Raw genomic sequence first — 15,759 nt, 5'->3', positions numbered from 1 at the left:
GTTTTTCTTACACGGGAATTCCAAACCGAATCCCGCTTAGAACTTTGGAAAAGGTCAAGGTTTAGCGAAGGGAAAAAGAAAAGGGAAAGGTAACGCCCGAATTTTGGCGAGTAAAGAAAAGAAAAAATTCAACTGCAAAATTCGGGGCGTTACATGGACCATGCATTAGACGAGCTGAGTAGGGCTCGTGCTGAGATCGCCCTGCTGCGGGCTGAGCGCGCGGAACGTCGTCACCTGGATGACGGTTCCCCCGCTCCCGTCGAGACTCAGCACCCGTACCGCTCACCTCGGCGTGGACACCAGCCTTATGGCAACCCCGACTGCAAGACCAAGATAAATCTAGAACCATAGATCATTAGAGTTGGATCTTGTAATTAATACAAAATACATACATAGAAGCTACGGTCTTAGCGTTAGTCTCGCTCTTAGTTAGTCTTAGTTAGACAGGGTAGTTTCCTATATCCTATGCATTTATGTTTGTCATGATGAACTATGTTTGGTTTGGATCTTTGTAATGACTGTCACCAGAGTGTGGGTATCCCCTGCATTTTGGTTTACCTGTTATATGTTAATGGAGTTAGCTATATAGTTGGGAAACCTTTTATTCCACTTTCCTCTTTATCTGAGAAGCTGTGTGGTCTGTGTTGGAGATCAGTGAAGATGCTCATCTGTTCAGTGCTGTCGAAGAATTCTATACTCTTTTCTTATGCTGCAAGATTTGCCAGATCAGTTCTGATGTGTGGTTGCATTCTGCAGATGTCAGAGAACAGGCGCAGAGGAGGAAGGCGTGCTCAGCAGGAGCGAGCCGCCCAGCAGGAGGAGGTGCCCCAGCAACAGCACCTGCCGCCCCCGCCCTGATGTCCATCGAGTAGATGTTTCTGATGCAGACTCAGGCAGTCCAGGCCATCGGTCAGACTTTGGCTGCCATTCAGCAGCAGCAGCAACAACAGCAGCAGGCCCCACCTCAGCCTCAGATGCCCAGAGACAAGCGTGCTGAATTCATGAGAGGTCATCCACCAACGTTTGCTCATTCTTCTGACCCCATGGATGCTGAAGACTGGCTGCGCACTGTGGAGCGGGAGTTGCATACCGCTCAGTGTGATGATAGGGAGAAAGTCTTTTATGGTCCCCGTCTGTTGAGAGGAGCAGCTCAGTCATGGTGGGAGTCTTATCTCGCCACCCATGCCCACCCCAACACCATCACCTGGGAAGAGTTCAGAGGAAGCTTTCGTCAGTACCATGTTCCGGCAGGTCTGATGACAGTGAAGAAGGAGGAGTTCCTGGCTCTCAAGCAAGGGTCATTGTCTGTCAGTGAGTACCGGGACAGGTTTCTGCAGTTGTCTCGCTATGCTCCTGAAGATGTCAACACCGACGCTAAGCGGCAGTACCGTTTCCTGAGAGGCTTGGTTGACCCTCCGCAGTACCAACTGATGAATCATACCTTCCCGACATTCTAGCACCTGATTGACAGAGCAATCATGACGGAGAGGAAGCGTAAGGAGATGGAGGATCGTAAGCGTAAGATTAGTGGACCCCAGCCTGGAAGTAGCAATCGTCCTCGTTTCTCAGGCAATCAACCTCAGCAGTTCAGGCAGAACCAGCGTCCACCTCAGCAGCATCAGCAGTTCTAGAGGCAGTATCCTCAGCATCAGTACCAGAACCGTTAGAGCAATCAGTCAGGAGGTCAGTTTCAGAGGCAGAATCAGCAAGCACCTCATCTTCCTGCCCCAGCAACCCAGCAAAACAGTCAGGCAGCACCAGCTCAGGTTGGAAACAGAGCATGTTTCCACTGTGGAGAGCAAGGCCACTGGGTGATGCAATGTCCGAAGAAGGCAGCCCAGCAGCAGTCAGGCCCCAATGCCCCAGCAAAGCAGAACGTGCCTCAGCCTGGAGCAGGCAATCGCTCTGAGCCGCGCTACAATCATGGGAGACTGAACCACTTGGAGGCTGAAGCAGTTCAGGAGACCCCCGACATGATAGTAGGTATGTTCCCAGTCGACTCCCATATTGCAGAAGTGTTATTTGATACTGGAGCAACGCATTCTTTCATTACTGCATCATGGGTAGGAGCACATAATCTTACAATTACTACCATGTCAACCCCCATTCAAATTGACTCAGCCGGTGGTAGAATTCGAGCCGATGGCATTTGTTTGAATGTATGTGTGGAAATAAGGGGGGTAGTGTTTCCCGCTAACCTCATAGTAATGGGTACTCAGGGCATAGATGTCATCCTAGGGATGAATTGGCTAGATAAGTATCAGGCAGTTATCAGTTGTGATAAGAGGACAATCAAGTTGGTGTCTCCACTAGGAGAGGAAGTGGTGACCGAGTTAGTCCCGCCTGAGCCAAAGAAAGGAAGTTGTTATCAGATAGCTGTTGATAGCAGTGAAGCAGACCCAATCGAGAGTATCAAGGTTGTGTCCGAATTCCCAGATGTGTTTCCAAAGGACTTACCGGGTATGCCACCAGAGTGGAAAGTTGAATTTGCCATAGAGCTTCTTCCTGGAACCGCCCCTATCTTTAAGAGGGCTTACAGAATATCTGGACCAGAGTTGGTTGAACTTAAGGAGCAGATTGATGAGCTGTCAGAGAAAGGTTACATCCGGCCAAGCACTTTGCCTTGGGCCGCTCCTGTCTTGTTCGTGGAGAAGAAAGATGGCACCAAGAGGATGTGCATCGATTACCGAGCTTTGAATGAAGTTACGATCAAGAACAAGTACCCCTTGCCCAGAATAGAAGATCTGTTTGACCAGTTGAGAGGAGCCAGTGTGTTCTCCAAGATTGATCTGAGGTCAGGTTATCACTAGCTCGGGATCCGACCTTCGGACATTCCGAAGACAGCATTCATTACCAAGTATGGTTTGTATGAGTTCACTGTGATATCTTTTGGTTTGACCAATGCACCAGCGTTCTTCATGAACTTGATGAACAGTGTATTCATGGATTACCTTGATAAGTTTGTGGTGGTATTCATTGATGACATTCTGGTTTATTCTCAAAGCGAAGAAGAGCATGCAGATCATTTGAAGATGGTATTGCAGAGACTGCGAGAGCACCAATTGTATGCAAAGTTGAGCAAGTGTGAATTCTGGATCAATGAAGTCCTGTTCTTGGGTCACATAATCAACAAAGAAGGATTGGCTGTGGATCCGAAGAAAGTGGCAGACATTCTGAACTGGAAAGCGCCAACAGATGCTCGAGGAATCAAGAGTTTCATTGGAATGGCCAGATATTATCGGCGATTCATTAAAGGGTTTTCGAAGATTGCGAAACCAATGACAGCGTTGCTAGGCAACAAGGTTGAGTTCAAGTGGACCCAGAAATGCCAAGAGGCCTTTGAAGCGCTGAAAGAGAAGTTGACAACAGCGCCTGTCCTAGTCTTGCCTGATGTGCACAAGCCCTTCTCGGTGTATTGTGATGCTTGTTACATAGGTTTGGGATGTGTGTTTATGCAAGAGGGAAGAGTTGTGGCTTACTCATCCCGACAGTTGAAGGTTCATGAGAAGAATTACCCAATCCATGATCTAGAGTTGGCAGCAGTGGTTCACGCACTGAAGACATGGAGGCACTACCTGTATGGACAGAAATGTGATGTTTACACAGACCACAAGAGTCTAAAGTACATATTCACTCAGTCAGAGTTGAATATGAGGCAGCGAAGATGGTTAGAGTTGATCAAAGACTATGAGTTGGAGATCTATTACCATCCAGGCAAAGCAAATGTAGTGGCAGATGCTTTGAGCAGGAAGAGTCAAGTCAATCTGATGGTCGCTCATCCGATGCCTTATGAGTTGGCCAAGGAGTTTGACAGGTTGAGTCTCGGGTTTCTGAACAATTCGCGAGGAGTCACAGTCGAGTTGGAACCTACCTTGGAGCGTGAAATCAAAGAAGCGCAGAAGAATGATGACAAGATCAGTGAGATCCGGTGACTGATTCTAGACGGCAGAGGCAAAGATTTTCGAGAAGATGCAGAGGGTGTGATATGGTTTAAAGATCGCTTGTGTGTTCCCAATGTCCAATCCATTCGGGAGTTGATTCTCAAGGAAGCTCATGAGACAGCCTATTCGATTCACCCTGGCAGTGAGAAGATGTATCAGGATCTGAAGAAGAAATTCTGGTGGTACGGAATGAAGAGGGAAATCACAGAGCATGTGGCTATGTGCGATAGTTGTCGAAGAATTAAGGCAGAGCACCAGAGACCAGCTGGATTGTTGCAACCATTGCAGATCCCTCAGTGGAAATGGGATGAAATCGGTATGGATTTCATAGTCGGATTGCCTCGCACTCGAGCCGGCTACGATTCCATTTGGGTAGTAGTGGACCGCTTGACCAAGTCAGCCCACTTCATACCTGTCAAGACCAACTATAGCAGTGCAGTATTGGCAGAGTTGTATATGTCTCAGATCGTTTGTCTTCATGGTGTGCCAAAGAAGATAGTGTCAGACAGAGGAACGCAGTTCACCTCTCATTTCTGGCAGCAGTTGCATGAAGCCTTGGGCACACATCTGAATTTCAGTTCAGCTTATCATCCGCAGACAGATGGCCAGACCGAAAGAACCAATCAAATTCTTGAAGACATGTTGAGGGCCTGTGCGTTGCAAGATCAGTCCGGATGGGACAAGAGATTGCCTTATGCAGAGTTTTCCTATAACAACAGTTACCAGGCCAGTTTGAAGATGTCACCATTTCAGGCACTCTATCGGAGGAGTTGTAGAACTCTGTTGCAATGGGATCAGCCTGGAGAGAAGCAAGTGTTTGGGCCAGACATTCTACTTGAAGCTGAAGAGAACATCAAGATGGTCCGAGAGAATCTGAAGATAGCGCAATCGAGGTAGCGAAGCTATGCAGACACAAGAAGAAGAGAGTTGAGTTTCGAAGTCGGAGACTTTGTCTATCTGAAAGTGTCACCGATCAGAGGAGTCAGAAGGTTCGGAGTCAAAGGCAAGCTAGCACCCCGCTACATTGGTCCGTACCAAATTCTCTCAAGGCGTGGAGAAGTGGCCTATCTGCTCAGTCTGCCAGAGAATTTGTCCGCTGTGCATGATGTCTTTCATGTGTCTCAGTTGAAGAAGTGCTTGCGTGTGCCAGAAGAGCAGTTGCCAGTGGAAGGTCTCGAAGTCCAGGAGGACTTGACCTACGTTGAGAAGCCAGTGCAAATTCTTGAGGTTGCAGACAGAGTCACCCGAAGGAAGACCATCAGAATGTGCAAAGTTAGATGGAATCACCATTCAGAGGAAGAAGCAACCTGGGAGCGTGAAGATGATCTGATGGCTAAATACCCTGAGCTCTTTGCTAGCCAACCCTGAATCTCGAGGGCGAGATTCTTTTAAGGGGGATAGGTTTGTAACGCCCTGAATTTGGGGGTAGAATTTTTTCTTCTTTTCCCTCACCAAATTCAGGCGTTACTCTTTCCTTTTTCCCTTTTCTTCTCGCTAAGCCTTGATCTTTTCTAAAAGTTATAGCAAGAATTAGCTCGACATCTTGTGTAACCAAAACCTAGAACTATTTTTGTTTGTTGCATCATGCCGGATTATGCACTCTTTTGTTTGCGGTTGAGTGAAGTGGAGAATTAGGCATATAAGAAAATGTGGAAATTAGAAAAAGAAAAGCCTTTTCTTTTTCTCTCTCCCCCCTTCTCCCCTTTTGGCCCAGCCGCCCCTTCCCCTTGGCCCAAGCGGCCCAGCCGCCCCTCCCCCGTCGTGGGCCGTCCTGGCGGCCCAAGCCGCGCCCCCCTCCTCCCTTTGGGCCCAGCCGGCCCAACCGCCCCCTCCCCTTTTTTTCTTTTTCCAAAAATCCCCTCCCCGCGGGCCCCGCCCGTCATCCCCTCTCTCTCTCCCTCTCCCTAACCCTAACCGCCGCCGCCCTCTCCCTGCCCTAGCGCCGCCGCCGCCCCTCCCCGGCGCCGCCGCCGCGCCGTCCTCCCCCTCCGGTGAGGCTTCTCCCCCCTCCTCCCTCCTCTCCTCCCCCTCCCTCCTCCTTCCCTCCCGTCGGCGCCCTCCCCCGCGCCATGGGCGCGCTTGCCCGGCCCCGGCGAGCTCGGCCGCCCCCGGCCGCCCCCGCGCCCGGCCGCCCTCGGCCGTCCCGCGCTCGGCCGCCCCGCGCCCGACCGCCCTCGGCCGCCCCCGGCTCGGCCGCCTCCCGCGAGCTCGGCCGCCTTGTGCCCCGGCTCGGCCGCCCGCTCCGTGCCCCGGCTCAGCCGCCCCTGTCGCGCCCCGGCTCGGCCGCCCGCCCCCGCGCCCGGCCTCGCCCGGCCGTGTCCTCGCCCAGCCGCGTCCTCGCTCGCCCGTGCTCGCTTGCCCCGGCATGCTTGCTCGCTCGCCCCGCCGTGCCTTGCTCGCGTCGTGACGGCCCCGGCGTGGCCTCGAGCTCGCCCCAGCGTGCCTATGGCGCGCGGCTTTCAGCTCGGCTAGCGCACGACCCCGACGTGCGCACGGCTAGTTCGTGGCGTGTGCGTGCGGCCTCGCGCGCGTGCTCGCGTAGTGCGCGTGCCTTGGCATGACCCGTCGTGTCCCCGTCTACCCCCAGACGCCCCGTCTACCCCCCCCCCCCCCCCCCGTACCCTATGCGCGCTAATCCCGTTGTTCATATTAATAAGATACGAGTCTCAATTTGGAAATTGGTTACGTTAGTTAATTTGTATAGCTAATCGTCTAACTCATTCAATGTTAATCTACTAAAAGTGGTCACGTTTACATTAGTGCATGTAGCTAATTCTTTTGTTAGAACCAATTGGAACTAGAGCACGTGACGTCTAGTTATTCATTTACCCGTAGTGCACCTCGAGCATAAGCCTTAACCCCTGCGAGACCTTCCCTCGTTTCTTTCTAACCAAGGTAAATTCATTATCGTATGTGATATTCTATGCATATTTACTTTATTTGTTCTCTTGTATGGTGTACTGTTTGTTTTCCTAATTTGAATGGATGGATGTATGTATGCTTGCAATCGCATAGAGAACGATCCGGTTAAAGAGCCCGAGGAACTCGCAGGAGAAGCCCCTGAGCAGCAGTCAGTTGGTGGAGGCAAGTGTCCCTTGACCTATCTCTGTCCTATTCATTCTTTAATTCACCTCCCGCATTACACATTTATGCCTAAGGATTGACTAGCTTTGTTATCCATATCCTTGTTTACCTATTTGGGTTGGATTATTATTGCTTAACTTTATGCTATTGCTCAACTCTAATCAATGAACATGATGAGATTATCTATGATACGCTGTTTTCCCTTCTCTTATCATGATGTTATACTTGTGGTCTTCAAGGGGGCTCGAGCGGTTTCTCGAGTGCCTCTCCGTAAGGACCTGTTCTATGGATGACCGCCGGGAAAACAGTGCAACCATGAGGGTGGAATGGGGTGCCCTTAGTTGAATAATTAGAGGAACCGGGGTGTAGTTCGCTTAGCCGTTGTGCCGTCAATGGGGCTCGGTGTATGCAGCTCGCTCTGCCAAGGTTGATTTGTCCCTTGGGGAGGAGTGCGGTACATTTAGGAAACCTAACGGGCGACTACAGCCCCGGGGAATCTTTGTAAAGGCTACGTAGTGATACCCTGCTGGGTCACCTTGGTAGTGATCAATGGAGAGTCATGATCTCCGGGCAGAAAGGGAATCACGGCTTGTGGGTAAAGTGCACAACCTCTGCAGAGTGTTTGAAAACTGATATATCAGCCGTGCTCGCGGTTATGAGCGGCCAAGGGAGCTCCAGTGATTAGTGGTACTTGATCAGAGATACTTTGGTTTACAGGTGGCAATGAGACTGATGGTTTTGGTTATGACTATGGTGCTGGTAAGTGGTATTCTTTCCGTTTGGAAAGGGTACATCGGGCTAATAACTTGGGTTAATGCTAAAACCTGACTTTCTATTAGTAAATAATAATCTAACCAACTAAAAGCAACTGCTTGACTTATCCCCACATAAAGCTAGTCCACTACAGCCAAACATGATACTTGCTGAGTATGTTGATGTGTACTCACCCTTGCTCTACACACCAAACCCCCCCCCCATCCCCAGGTTGTCAGCATTGCAACCACTGCTCGGGAGAAGATGAAGCCGTGGAAGGAGACTTCCAGGAGTTCCAAGACTACGACGAGTTCTAGGCGTGGGTTAGCGGCAACCCCCAGTCGGCTGCCTGTGAAGGCCGCGGTTATCTACGTTTTGTTTTCGCACTTTGATTTATTGTAAGGACTATATGGACGTCTCAGATGTATGATGTAATCGACTATTATTTCCCATTTAATACTATTTTGAGCACTGTGTGATGATGTCCATGTTATGTAACTGCTGTGTACGTGAATCACTGATCCTGGCACGTACATGGTTCGCATTCGGTTTGCCTTCTAAAACCGGGTGTGACAGAGTGCGTGATGAAAAGATGTTGGAGAAGTTAGCCACGCACGACGTGGAAACTGTCACCACACTCTTCGCCCTGGCCGACAAGTGTGCCAGAGCTGCTGAGGGCCGTGCATCGCACTCGGCACCACAGACCGGGGTCACCAAGACGGGTGGCTCGGGTGCCGTCTCCCAAGACGGCAAAAAGAAGAAAAAGAAGAACCGCGACCACGAGAAGCCAAAGACTGCCGCTCCGATCGTTGCAGCGGCGGCTGGGGGCCGGTGCGAGCGCAACAAGCGCCCCTGGCCATAGGGTGGAAACAGTGGCACATGCCTTGTGCACCCCAACAGTCGCCACAGCGCCTCGGAGTGCCGCGAGATAATCAAACTCGCGAAGCGCGTCAGCGAGTGGCATGAGCAGTCCTCCAAGGATGGCTCCCCACCCCGTCGCCGGCCTAGCAAGGAGAAGGTCGACGATGGTGAAGTAGCCGCGGGGGAACGAGAGCTCGGGTATCAGTCACCCGAGGGGGATCTCAAGGACGTCTTCATTGGAGACTCCGACTCCGGCGACGACCGCTGCAAGAAGTTGTACGTGATGTACGGCGGGAGCTGGGAGCTCACCTCCCGCAGAACGTCAAGTCCCTGCGTTGAGAGGTCCTCTCGGCGGTCCCAGGGGTCCCGAAGGCCGCTCCACATCAACGGTGGAGGAGCACCACTGTCTCCTTCGGGGCATCCGACTGCTCCGAAAATATGGCAGGGGCCAGTGTACTACCGCTCATCACCGCTCCTGTCATCGCCAACATGCGGCTGCACCATGTTCTGATTGACGGAGGGGCCGGCCTCAACGTCATCAGTCATGCAGCATTCAAGCAGCTGCAGATCCCGTGGTCCTGGTTGGGACCCTCTCGCCCATTCTCCAGAGTGGGCCCACAACCGGTGTATCCCCTTGGGAGCATCACACTCCCGGTTACATTTGGAACTGAGGAGAACTTCCGCACGGAGAACATTGTGTTCGACGTCGCGGAGGTTAACCTCCCCTTCAACGCCATCATCGGCAGGCCGGCCCTGTACCGGTTCATGGCCATTGCCCATTACGGGTATTTGGTCCTCAAGATGCCGTCTCCGGCCGGGGTCCTTACCGTGCAGGGCGACCGCGCCGCTGCGCTTGCGACTGTGGAAAAGCTGCACGCCCTAGCGGCAGAAGCTGCTCGCCCAGGCGACGAAGGGAGGAACCCCTCAACCTCTGGCACAAAGGCGCCTACCAAGGTGCCGAAGGTGCGGCCATCCGGAGCGGACGACGTCCCCGTCAAGGCCGTCCAGCTCGGTGCGGGTTCCTCCCAGACCACTCGCATTACGGGTGATCTGGAGGAAAAATATGAACTCGCGCTCGTCGCCTTCCTCCAGGCAAATGCCGACGTATTCGCATGGGAGCCGTCACAGATGCCTAGGATCCCCAGGGAGGTGATCGAGCACCATTTGAAGATCAACCCTGACGCCAGGCCGGTGAGTCAGAAGCCTCGCAGACAGTCCGTCGAGCGATAGGACTTCATCCGAAAGGAGGTCCGGAAGCTGCTAGACGTCGGCTTTATCGAAGAGGTCCATCGCCCAGTGTGGCTGGCCAACCCAGTCATCGTCCCCAAGGCAAATGGGAAGCTTCGGATGTGCATCGACTACACCAGCCTTAACAAGGCTTGTCCCAAAGACCCGTATCCACTTCCACGGATAGATCAAATCGTGGATTCCACCTCCGGGTGCGACCTTTTGTCTTTCCTAGATGCTTACTCTGGTTTCCATCAAATCCAGATGTCTAGGGAAGATAGGAAGCATACCGCTTTTTGTAACAGTGGATGGGCTTTACTGCTACGTCGTGATACCCTACGGCCTGAAAAATGCCTTGCCAACATTTGTGCGGGCGATGAGTAAGACTTTCGGGGACCTGATGAGGGACAAGATGGAAGTATACGTCGATGACATCGTAGTCAAGACCAAGAGAGGGTCGACCCTAGTGGAAGACTTGACCCTGTTTTTGATAGGCTGCGGGCAACCCGCACAAAGCTGAACCCGGACAAGTGCGTCTTCGGTGTCTCCACAAGGAAGTTGCTGGGGTTCCTGGTTTTGTACCGGGGCATTGAGGCAAACCCGGAGAAAATCAAGGTGATTGAAGCAATGAGGCCCCAGCCTGTATCAAGGACGTCCAGAAGCTTGCAGGGTCATTAGCCGCCCTTAGCCACTTTATTTTGAGGCTGGCTGAGAGGGCGCTGCCTTTCTTCAAGCTGCTACGGAAGTCCGGTCCATTCTCTTGGATCGAAGAGGCATAACAAGCCTTCCAAGAGTTGAAACAACACCTGGTGTCCCTACCAATACTGGTAGCCCCAGAGCCTAGGGAGCCGCTGTATTTATATGTTGCGGTGGCTGTAGAAGCGGTGAGCATGGTGCTAGTAGTCGAGAGGACGGCACAAGAATACCAGGAACCTGAGGGCTCGGGACCGGCTACAGGGGTCCGGACCATTCAGAGGCCGGTCTACTACGTCAGCGAGGTTCTCCACGAGGCAAAGACCAGGTACCTTGAGACGCATAAGCTTCTCTATGCTGTGCTTGTTGCGTCCAGGAAGCTGCGCCACTATTTCCAGGCACACAGGGTCGTGGTGGTGACCTCCTTCCCATTAAGGGCCATCTTCCACAACTCTAACGCCACAGGCAACATCGCCAAGTGGGTAGCGAAGCTCGCTGAGTTCCAACTAGACTTCCAGCCTCGCCACACCATCAAGAGCCAGGTCCTGGCTGACTTCATCGTGGAGTGGGCGCCTCCCCCGAGTGCTCCTGAGGGTCCGAATCCCGACTCGGGTCCCACACCCGCGGAGCCTAGGGGTTCGGTCTTCACCGAGCCCCACTGGATACTCTTCTTCGACGGATCCACCCGTCAGCAAGTTGGCGGAGCTAGAGTGGTCCTCACCGACCCAAGTGGAGATCAAGTGAGGTACATGGTGCACCTTGAGTTCAAGGCCACCAACAACATGGCGGAGTATGAAGCACTGATCTTCGGCTTGATGGCGGCCCTATCCCTAGGGATCCGCCAGCTTCTAGTGAAGGGGGACTCCCAACTGATCATCAAGCAAGTCCGCGGGGAGTGTAGCTGCAATGAGCCCAGACTCGCAGCGTACCTACTTCACGTGAGGAAGTTGGAAAAGGACTTCACTACCCTAGAACTACAACACGTTCCTCGGGCAGACAACTCGGCGGCAGATGACCTCTCCGTGAGGGCATCAAATTGGGCACCCGTGCCCGAGGGCGTCTTCGAAAGATGGCTGCTGAGACCCACCGCCCAGCCGGCCGAGCTGGACGAAGGGGGCGAGACTAGCACCCTGAAGCTAGCGAACCTGGTGGCGTCCCATCTACAGAACCCACCAAAAGTTGTGTGTGCTATAGGAAATCCTGCCAGTTCCTTAGCGCCACAGTCAATATCTTAGAGTGGTCCCGATGCATGGATCTCCGAGATCTGGGACTATCTGAAGGAAAATATCCTTCCTAAAGACCATGTGTCCACAGAGCGCATAGTGCGGTTGGCCAAACGCTATGCGGTGGTAGAAGGGGATCTCTACCGCCGTGGCGCCAACGGCATCCTCATGCGGTGCATTACCCAGGAGGAGGGTCGTGAGTTGCTCATGGAGATCCATGGAGGAGAGTGCGTAAGTCATTCATCATCCCGCACACTGGTCGGTAAGGCCTTCCAGCATGGCTTTTACTGGCCAATCGCTCTCCAGGACGCAGCTTAGATGGTAAAGTCCTGCGAGGCGTGTCAATTCCACGCAAAGCAGATACACACACCAGCCCAGGCTCTGCAGATGATTCCGCCCTCCTGGCCATTCGCTGTATGGGGGTGGATATCCTAGGACCATTTCCCAGGGCTGTCGTCTGTAGATTTGGGGTCCCAAGCTGTATCATTACGGACAACGGAACCCAGTTTACAAGTCGGATCTTCCAGGAGTATTGCGAGGGCATCGACACCCAGCTCTGCTTCACGTCCGTGGCTCATCCCAGGAGTAATGGCCAAGTGGAAAGGGCAAATGTAGAGATCCTCAGGGGACTCAAGACACGCACCTACGACTGCTTGAAGAAGCATGGTGGAAATTGGGTCAGTGAGCTTCCGTCCGTGCTATGGGGGAACCAGACAACACCCAGCCGAGCTACCGGGGAGACCCCGTTCTTCCTGGTCTATGGGCCGAAGCCTGCCTTCCCCCGGAAATCGTCATGGGCTCCCCACGTGTCCAGGATTTCGATGAGTCTATGCAGGAACAGCTGCGACGTGAAGACATGGACTTCATCGACGAGCGCAGGTGGCAAGCGACAATCCGAAATGCACGGCACAACCAAGCGCTCAGGCGCTACCACCAACGGTTCGTGCATAGTAGGAAGCTCAGGGTCGGGGACCTAGTCCTGAGGCGAGTACTGAACCGAGAAGGGCACCATTAACTCTCCCCTAGTTGGGAAGGACCCTTCAAGGTGATGGAAGTGTGCCGACCCGGGTGTGTCCGCCTTGCCACAGCTGAAGGAGAGCCTCTGCCCAATCCTTGGAACATAGAGCACCTTCGTAAGTTTTTCCCATAAAGGCAAAGCTGGGGAATTTAGTTTTCTTCCTTTGTAACTAGGTAGCGCATATATGTACGCCAGCCCGGTAAGGTCCACCCTAATAAACCCAATCTGTTGGTTTACGCTCATGAATATCAAGTTATAAAGAGAAGATTCACCCCCCAGATTTGCTTTATGTTGGTTTTATTCTGCTTAAGTTTACAACCATTATTTTTAACCACCCATATAGTTTCCCTCCCTTGCTGGTATAGTGACATCCGCATTGAGTAGCCAGGTCCGGCAGCCTGGGGGCCAGTTCTAGAGAATGGGTACTCGTCTCCTTGGGTGGTCCGGAGCTGTGTAGCCACTTAGCTTGGTTCCGCACCCTAAGCATGCACGATCCACCACCCCGTGATGGGTATCCTAGTATTTGGAACTATAGCCCCTGTGGGTCCAGGAACCTGGGGTCCGGTTCTAGAGAATGGACGCACGTCCCCTGGGGTGGTCCGGAGCCGTGAAGCCGCTTAGCCTGGTCCCGTACCGTAAGCCTACAAGCTCCACCACTCTGCGATGGGTGCCCTAGTATTTGGAACTGTGATTCAGGGGGGTCCGGGCACATGGCTTGGCTTCCCAGGCCAAGTCCTGCCGATCCTATTGCGTAAATCAAAGGATAAAAGATACCAGTTAGTGGGTCCTATGGGTGCGCTACTAAAACTTCCTAGCCAAGGCTGTGAGCAGGTCCGGGTCCCAGTCGAGACTACCTCCTAGGGGCCATGTCACCAATTCCTTCTTAAGAATACTGGCATCCAGCCTCGACACGTCGAGCCCACATCCCAGGGGGGCCAAGTACTAGGGAAGAAGTTGGTAACGACGCACACAACAAAGGAAAAGTAGCATGCAGATAAGTTGTAATATTGCTTGATAAGTAGTACTTAAAAGTATATTATAAAATCAAAATATATTACATGCCGCTTCCCAGCGGAACCCTTGCTTTCTCCTTGTAGACCAAGCTACTCATCATCAGCGGGATCCCGCTGGAAGCGCTCGGCCACTGCATCCACAGCATCTTGTATGCCCTCTCGGGCGGCGACTTCGGTGTCGGCCACCGGACCTGCGATCACCGACGCCAAGGAGATGGCTGGGTCGTAGCTCCGGAAGCATGTCAGGACGTACTCTATTACCGACTGGCAGAGTCTGCTGCTCTCGGCCTCCAGGCAGGCGCCGAGGATCTGGTCGAGGCATCGGAGGCGGTTGGCGGTGGAATCTAGCACCGGGAGCGCGTCGGAGATGGACGCCGACTGCTCAAATACTGGGATAGGGCTCACCCCCAGCGGCACCAGTGCCAAGCTCGCCTCGCCGGCCCAGGCGGCAATATATTGGACCCCGGTGTGATGCTCTGCCCAGAGATCTTCAAGTGTCTTCCTCATCGCCTCCACAGCCTTGGAGCCTGAGGCCACCTGCGCTACCTGGGCTGCCTGTGCTGCCTGCACCGCCTCGAACTGGCGGACCCGCTCCCCTAACGTCCGCTCCTTCTCCTCCGCCTCGAGCTCATAATTGGCCAGCAGCTTGTCCCGCCTCTCAAGCATTTCCTCCCTGAAGGCGGGGTCCTTCTCTCGCCAGGCGAGATCCGCCGCCCGCTTATCCAGGGAGGCATCCTTCTCCTTGAGGTTTTCTTCGGCCAGGGCAAGGCTGCTGGCCCTGTCATCGAGCCCCTGCTGCACCTTTCGCAGGTCCTCCACTATCGTGTCCTGCTGGTCCCGCTGCTCCTCCAGCATCTTGTTGTAGGTGTTCAGCTTCGTCTGGAGCTCCGTGATGACCTCCTCCCTCTGGTCCAAGTGCACCTCCTTCTTGGCCAGCCTCTTCTCCTTCCCGGTCACCTCCACCTCTTGGGCAAACACCTCCTGGAGGTCCTTCCGGTAGTCCTCATGGTCCCACTCAAGCTCGGACCGCTCGAAGGCGAACTGGCGGGACGCTGCCTTGGTGCGCTCCTCCAGCTAGGTACGCCAGTCGCTGAGGCACTGGTGTTCGGCCTCAAGCGCCTCCCACTCCCGTAGGATTGCCGCCCCAGTCTCTTAGAGGGCCTGGTGGGCGCGAGACAGCACCCGGGAGAGGGGAATTGGCGCCGCTTCTGGCTCGGCGCCGAATTGGAGCCGCCGCCCAAAAATCACCTCTGTCTCCTCCGGAGTGGGCGGCGGGTTGGAGCTAGATGCGCCCCCTGCGTCGGCCTCTGTAGTGGCGACGGGCGCGGCTGGGGCCTCCTCAGCCGCTGCCGACGATATACTTGACGGCATCGCCGTCGTTGAGGCTGTGGTAGCCGTCGGGGCAGTGGCCCCCCCCTCCGCCGCTACAGCTCCGCTTGGTGTTGGTGCCGCTACAGCCGGATCCACAGCTGGAGCCTGGGGCCCGGTGGCACTATCTCGGCGGTAGCAGCCGGAGGCGAGGGAGGCACGACTTTGGACGTAGAGGGAGAAGAGGCCCTGATGAGCAAAGGATGGGTTAATACACGTTAACATGATAACTAGACCAGTGAAGAAATGGAAAAGAGGCTGCACTTACTTGGGGCCCTGGACCTTCCTGCGACCCTGGAAGTGGGACATTCGCTGCCCCTGCTGCTACTGCTGCTATTGCTGCTATTGATGCTGCTGCTACCCCTGGGGTGGTGGCGACGAGCCCGATGGTGGTGGCGGTGGCGGTGGCGGTGGGTCTGATGGTGGAGGTGGTGGAGGACTTACGCACCTCTGCGCGCCCTGGGCCTAGGAGCTGGCCTCCTTGGCCCCGCCAGCTATCCCTTGACGCTTCTGGGGGGGTCCGAATCAAGGGGTGGATCCGTGACGAAAGACCCGTCGGCGCGGCATAGTCGGTGTCG

This window comes from Zea mays, chromosome 4 (genome assembly GCF_902167145.1).
Source record: "Zea mays cultivar B73 chromosome 4, Zm-B73-REFERENCE-NAM-5.0, whole genome shotgun sequence".
Lineage (NCBI taxonomy): Eukaryota > Viridiplantae > Streptophyta > Magnoliopsida > Poales > Poaceae > Zea > Zea mays.
The sequence above is the reverse complement of the archived record's forward strand: the minus strand, read 5'-3'. Positions refer to the sequence as shown.